The sequence below is a fragment of the Pipistrellus hanaki genome (assembly GCF_964339955.1).
Source record: "Pipistrellus hanaki genome assembly, chromosome: 9".
In the NCBI taxonomy this organism is placed as follows: domain Eukaryota; kingdom Metazoa; phylum Chordata; class Mammalia; order Chiroptera; family Vespertilionidae; genus Pipistrellus; species Pipistrellus hanaki.
The window spans coordinates 9,173,710-9,179,709 of NC_140511.1; positions in this window are offsets into that span (position 1 = coordinate 9,173,710).

Here is a 6,000-nt window from a genome sequence, read left to right on the forward strand (position 1 = left end):
CTGCCAGCCCCTATCAGCCTGATCCAGGCATCCAGCCAACCTCCCGTGGTCCCTCCTCCCCCCTGCATTGGATGAGATGGGCCCCAATGATTGCTGAACAGGCCGATGCACCCCACCCGTGCACGAATGCATGCACCAGACCTCTGGTGGTCATATAAAATGTTAAGCACGTTAAGGAAAGTAACAAGACACAATGGGGCACAAAAGGGCAACTAAGCGTACTTTGGAAGATGAGGATGATGGAAGTGGAGATGATGGGTAAGCGGCAGCTCCCCAGGAGGGAGCAGGGAAATGTATGGCAGAAGCAGCAGCATGCACAAAGCCAGGCAGGAAAGAATACAGGGTCAGAGAATTCACTGTGACAACAAAAGTTTATAATCACTGAACACTGCCCACATTCTAAAAACTGCACTAATGCGCCAAAACCGGTTTGGCTCAGTGGATGGAGCATCGGTCAGCGGACTAAAGAGTCCTGGGTTTGATTCCGGTCAGGGGCATGTACGTTGGTTGTGGGCACATCCCCAGAAGGGGGTATGCAGGAGGCAGCTGTTCAATGTTTCTCTCTCATTGATGTTTCTAGCTCTCTATTCCTCTCCCTTCCTCTCTGTAAAAAATTAATAAAATATATTTTTAAATAAATAAAAAATAAAGTGGTGGCTGTGAGAATGGGAAGGAAGGTCAGATTTCTGTGGCTATCGGGAGAATAACTGGGCTTGATGTCTTCAGCAAAGCAGGGAGAGAGGGGTGGGAAGCCAGAGCACTTAAGCCAGTATCCTGTTCACGGCTGTCTTTTCATTTCTGCACCTTGCCAACAGCGCACGGAGCATGCCACCCAGAAGAGAGGAAATTCCCAGCAAACGTTTGCTGCAAGTATTGGAGGAGTTCCAGGGGCAGCTTGGCTGTGAATGGTGAAGCCCTCCACTGAGACCGGAAGAACAAGAGGAGGAACAGGTGTGGGGGCCAGGAAGGTTGGGGAAGGTGCAGTTGGGGATGACCAGTAAGCCGATCTAAACAGATCTGAGCTCGAGAAAGAGGCCTGGTTGGAGCCAGTTAGTGGGAATCACCATTAACTAGGTGGTAACCGAACCGCTGGCTGTAGTGAGTGGAATGGAAGGGCTGCAGACAGCTGGGAAGGCTGTGTTAGAAACACCAGGAGAGCCCCAGGGGTGGCTCAGTCGACTGGAGCCCCCAGGAAAGGTTGCCGGTGCAATTGCAGGGTCCTTTCCCAGTGAGGGCACATACCTGAGTGCAGGTTCAATCCTGGGAGGCAACCAATTGATGTCTCTCTCTCTCTCTCTCTCTCTCTCTCTTCCTCTCCCCCCTGGGAGGCAACCAGTTGATGTCTCTTTCTCTCCAATCAATGTTTCTCTTCCTTCTTTCCCTTCTCTCTCCCTCTCTCTCTCTCTCTCTCTCTCTCTCTCTCTCTCTCCCATAAAAACATATCCTTGGATGAGGATTAAAGAAAAAAATCATGAGAGAAATCTTGGTAGCCAAGTGAGGACATTAGATGGTAGATGTTTTCAAATCAATGCAAGGAAAGTTAAAAAAAAAAAAAAAAAAAAAAAAAAAGGAGAGAGAGGAGAGAGAGGAGAGAGAGGGAGAGAGGGAGAGATGGGGAGAGAGAGAGAGAGAGAGAGAGAGAGAGAGAGAGAGAGAGAGAGAGAGAGAGAGAGAGAGGAAGAAGAAGAAGAAGAAGAAGAAGAAGAAGAAGAAGAAGAAGAAGAAGAAGAGAAAAGAAAAAAAGAAAAGGAAAAGAAAGGAAAGGAAAGGAAAGGAAAGGAAAGGAAAGGAAAGGAAAGGAAAGGAAAGAAAAGAAAAGAAAAGAAAAGCTCTCTAACTTCACAGCTGCCCCAAAGCGGGAAAGGGTCTGGCTAACCCTGAGTCGGCCCCCGAGGAAGCTCTCCCACCAGAGAGGCGTCCCCGCCGGGCTCCAGCGGCCTTCACACGGAGCAGGGCCGGTCTGTGAGCGCCGCAAGCTCTCGCCGCCGCCCGCGGCCGCAGCGCCCGGCCCGGCCCTCCCGGCAGAGGCGCTCGGCCGCCGGCTTTCTCACCTCGTCCCGCAGTCCCGCCCGTGCTCGTGCACACCCGCTCGTTGGCGCCCGAGGGTGCCTCGCCTCTCCCGCCCCTCCTCTCCCGGCCCCGAGCCCTCCTGCGAGGGCGTCCTCACCTGCTCCCATGCCGGAGGCTCCGGGCGCGGACTCCCAGCGCCGCACAACTTCCAGCACCACCCCGGCTCCCCTCCCCGCTTCCAGGGACGCCGGGGGGTTGCCCTGCAGCGGCCCACAGCCACTTCCGGGAAGGGTAACGACGTCGCAACTGAGAGTCCCGCCTCCATCCGGAGTCAATAGGTCACAGAATGAGGGCTCTGACATTGGATTGGTTAGGCGTCCTGTCGGATCATGGAAGAGTGCTGTAACTTTCCCATTGCACAATGGGAGATGTAGTCCAAGATCCTCGATGTGGCTCCGCAGGGGGCTAAAAGAAAGCTCTGAATTTAGGTATGGGGGGGAATTCCTTCCCAGGCAGGAAAGGTGCATTCACTGCATTTATAGTAACGTGAATTACTAGGGCAATTTATTGTTCATCACTTTTTAGTAGTGTGATTAATATCAAGTGAACAGTGCACTGATCATAAATAATCAACCCATAAGCCTCAAATCCCCCTCACTCCCTCTCCCCCCCAAAAAAGAATGGCTGCTTTGTGTTCTGATTAAATCAATGAGCACCTGACACGGAGTTAAAAGCCTAGTTTCTACTGTTCATCCTTTCACCAGAGCATGGGCTCAGTTTGCATATCTGCTAAATGGGGATAACTATCTGTCCTAACTATTTTGAATAGACTGTTTAAGAGGGAAAAGAGTGACATGGTGTATAACCCCTCCGCAGACCCTATTTGGCAGAAGGGTTGCTACTAATATAACTCCAAAGAGCTTTAGTTTTGCTTACACAGAGAACAAAAATCTTTCATATGTTCTCAACCTCCTAGAGAAGGTTAAGAGTGGCAAAGACAACTCTGGCTATTATCAATCAGAAAACTGGGGAACAGCAAAGTTAAGAGATGTTACTATAACCGGAATCGAGGTTCTGCTGCCTGCACCATGAAAAAAACAAACTCGTGAGACAGATGCTGGTGAAACCGAAAGAGGTCTGAGGGCTGGAGGACTCAAAGCCCATCTCTGCCTCTTAGCAAGGGCAGAGGTTTTTCTGAGGAGGAGAGGCAATGCAGAACAAAGAGATCAAGGGAAGGGGGCTGAAAAGGTCTGCATGCAGGTAGCTCAGTCCATTCTGATAAGGATTCTGAAACTGGCCAAACGATGGTCTGGTGTGCGTCGTCCTGCTTCTACATCACTCTGGTTCTGTGTCGTCCTCGTTCTGTGGTTGAAGGCCAGCCAGGCTCCCAGAGCTGGGACAACCGAAGGCCAGAGTCTGCACCTTCTGAAGGGAGTGCCTGGGATTCTTAGAAGAGCGGGCTGTTTCTCTACGAGCTACACATTAGTCAATTTATGGAAACAGTGTCAAAAAACGGCGGGGTGGGTTACTTCACTGGCTGAAAGAAGAATGCACACCTGGAGAAGCTCCTGATAAGGTCCATTGTGGAGAGGCGTCTGGCTCTCCCGAACCCCGCAACTACACGCCATTCAGAGCTGATGGCAGAATAAGGAAACCGGGTTGTTGTTCCTGTTGATCCCCCACCAGATTCCCAGAACGTAGTCCTCGTGTTTAACTTTAAACCTCGCTGTGGCAGTTCTGCCTGGACTGCCTTCATTCTGCCTGCACGTGGCAAATCCTCGCTCCCCCTTCCTGTCCCCTCTCCTTAGGAGGCTCTCAGAGAAGCCAGAGCCCCAACTGGAAGGAACCAGAAGGGCTCACAGTTTACATCACAAACCTTGCACAAAACTTGAATTCAAAAAACCTTTTGTGGACTTCCCTATGTTTAAGAACTTGCAGTCAATTGATTGACTTTAATAGTCGTCAAAACTCTTAACTTTTGTCCCTCAGTATGCGTCCCTTGCTGGGTCAAGGGGAGAATAAAATGAGGGTCATGGTGGAATTAATGGGATTACCTCACACAGATAAGCAATTTGCATTTTTATCAGGTTTCCCTATAGGTTTGTACTCAGAAATGCAAACCAATTTTTAACGGCCCTCAGGCTAACATAATTAAGAAAGCAAGTCTTTGGGGGGAAATAACACAAATGACACACCAACGGCTGTAATGCGCCCAGTAACGAGGAGAGAGACGGAACTTCACACGGTAGGTTTTCTTCTCCAGTCAGGGGTACTTAGGGATGGTTTTTCAAAGACAGGGGAGGAAAATCAGTCTCAAATTTTATGCCCTACCCCCAGGTCAGAAATTCCACTGTTAAAACACTTATTCTTGTTTCATGCTATTTATTTACAATATACAAAATAATCAACCACATAATAGGAAAGAAAAACACTCACTAATCCTGCCATTTTAAAAAATTATATAAAGATGTGAAATGTTCCCTCTACACTTTCAATCCACCCTAGTTAATACCGGGAGCTGCCCATCCTCTCCCTCTGCTTTATTTTCCTCCATACAACATGTCACCACCTGAAATACTGTATATTTACTCCTTTACTGTCTGTAAGTGCATGAGGGTGGGCGTTTTGTCCACTTTATTGTTGTATCCACAGTGCCTAAACAATGCTTAGAACGTAGTAAGCACTCAAAAAACATTGGCTGAATGAATGAATGAATGAGTGAATGATGGACTGAATGAATGAATGAGCAAATGAAGAAAGACATGAATCCCAACCCTTGGAGGAAACCACGTTTGGTTCCTGTTTATCAGAACTTTTCATGCTTATGTGGATGTAAATTTATACATAGACATGTATATGCACATGTGCATACTTTTTGATTTTTATAGAAATGGGGTCATAATGTACTTACTGTTCTACAATGGGCTCTTTCATTTAACATGTCATAAACGGTTTCCAACGTAAATTTGATAAGAAGTTACTTCAGGCCTGGCCAGCATGGCTCAGTGGTTTGATAGTTCCATTCCTGGTCAGGGCACGTGCCCAGGTTTTGGGCTCAATCCCCAGTGGGAGGGTGCAGAAGGCAGCTGATCAATGATTCTCTCACATCATAGATGTTTCTATCTTTCTCTCCCTATGCCTTCCTCTCTTAAATCAACAAAAATATTTGTTTTTGAAAGAAGTTACTCTATTCTGTTCTTCTTGTTGTTGTTAATCCTTATCTGAGGTATTTTTTCCCCATTGCCTTTCCAGCATGGAAAAGAGGGAGGGAGGAAGTGGGAGACAGAGAAACACTGATGTGAGAGAGACACATCAATTGGTTGCCTCCAGCTGGCTCCCCAGTCAGGGTGGGAATTGAACCTGTTATGTGCCCTTGACCAGAAATGGAGCCCTTGACCCTTTGGTAAGCAGGTGAATGCTCTATCCACTGAACCATCCCAGCCAAGGCATTCTATTCTTTCTTCTTCTTCTTCTTCTTCTTCTTCTTCTTCTTCACATATTTTAATTTATTCCAGAGAGGAAGGGAGAGGGGGAAATAGGGGGTGGGGGAGAAAAAGAGAGAGAGAGAGAGAGAGAGAGAGAGAGAGAGAGAGAGAAACATCCATGATGAGAATCATTGATTGGCTGCCTCTTGCGCACACCACACTGGGAATGGAGCCCGAAACCTGGGCATGTGCCCTTGACTGGAATTGAACCCAGGACCCTTCAGTCCAGAGGCAGAAGCTCTCTCTGCTGAGCCAAATTGGCTAGGGCACCACTCTATTCTTTATAATGCTTTCATAGCATTCTATTCAATGAATGTCTCATTCACTTACTGATAATCACTTATTTTGTTTTGAAATACTGTTATTCTTGTATTTGAAATACTGTTATTTTTATATTTGAAATACTGTTGTTTTTGTATAGAATTCTAGAATTGACATTGCTCAGAGTATGTTTTTTAAAAAAATATATTTTATTGACCATTTATAGAGAGGAAGGGAGAGAGAT